General features: G+C 69.6%; 1 pseudogene; it reads left to right on the forward strand.

Moving 5' to 3' along the window:
• Window positions 1–274: 274 nt before the first annotated feature.
• LOC114218483 (palmitoyltransferase ZDHHC3 pseudogene) lies at window positions 275–1,072 on the forward strand (annotated as a pseudogene).
• Window positions 1,073–1,312: the final 240 nt, after the last annotated feature.

Consider the following 1,312-nt stretch of genomic DNA (forward strand, 5'->3'; position numbering starts at 1 on the left):
ACACACTGCCGGGGTCCTCCCGGTTTTCCAGATCTTCCGCCAGGCCCCCGTCCCCTGGGAGGCCCAGTGCCCAGCCCCTCCCCGGGGGGCGGGGAAGGCGCCTGTTGGGAAGGGGCTCATGCAGCTTCCCTTTCTGCGTTCACAAACTGCGGGGTGCAGTACATTCTAGAACACTGAGTGGTCGCCGGCCGGGGCCCCGGGCCAGCCAGGCGCAGCGCGGACGACGCGCGTACAGAGGCGCCGGGCTCCCGCCCCGCCCGACCCGGCGCCCGCGATGCCGGCCCGCGTCCCCGCGCTCGGGGCCCCGGGGCGGACGCGCCGCATGTGGTTCGTGTGCGACGTCCTGGGCATCGCGTGCGCCGCCAGCACGTGGGTGCTGGTGCTGGGCGCCGCGGGCGTGCTGCTCCGAGCGCAGCTGCTCCCGGCCCGGGACGCGGCCTACGGCCTGGCCCACGGCGCGCTCTTCCACCTGCTGGCCTTCCTGGCGCTGGCTGCGCATGCGCGGGCCATGCTCTCCGACCCCGGCTCCGTGCCCCTGGGCGCCGCGGCCCGCGGCCCCCGCTGTCCCCTGTGCGGCTGCGCCCAGCCACCGCGCGCGCATCACTGCATGGTGTGCCGACGCTGCATCCGCAAGATGGACCACCACTGCCCCTGGGTCAACAACTGCGTGGGCGAGGACAACCGGAAGTACTTCCTGCTCTTCACGCTCTACACGGCGCTGGGCTCGCTGCACCTGTTGCTGCTGCTCGGCGTGCCCGCCCTGCGCGGCTACGCGCGCGGGGAGTGGGACTCGCACAGCACCCTGACGCCGCGCGCCTCCCTCATCTTCCTCCTCCTGGTGGCTCTGAAGGGCTTCCTCTTCGCCTCGGCCATGTTCGCCACCCAGTTGCACGCCATCTGCACCGACCGAACCAGAATCGAGCAGCTGCGGAGGGAGCGGGCCGGGCCGGGCAGCGGGTCCAAGTGGATGAACCTGAAGGCCGTCCTGGGCCACCGCCTCTCCCTGGCCTGGATCAGCCCCTTCGCCTCCCCGCGACCTCAGAGGGCACGGGGGGCCCTCTTTGTGGTCTGACACTCTCCTGAGCAAACTCAGCCACCATCTGCTGAATCCCCAGCGGGTGTTGAGGGCAGTTTCCACAAGAAGTCGCCTTGTGTCCCGTCCACGGACAAGACCACCACGACAGAGAATAAAAAAGCCCCAGGCTGTCTTCCGAGCAGAGAGTGGGGCCCAGACAGCCGAGCTTCCTAGAAAGTTCACAGGCCAGGGAGGTGAAAGATGCTGTCGCCTTTTAGCTCTGTCAGTGCTTTTCTG

The sequence above is a fragment of the Eumetopias jubatus genome, unplaced genomic scaffold, assembly GCF_037043125.1.
Source record: "Eumetopias jubatus isolate StellerSeaLion01/CBP00866 unplaced genomic scaffold, mEumJub1_p1.0 scaffold_8, whole genome shotgun sequence".
In the NCBI taxonomy this organism is placed as follows: domain Eukaryota; kingdom Metazoa; phylum Chordata; class Mammalia; order Carnivora; family Otariidae; genus Eumetopias; species Eumetopias jubatus.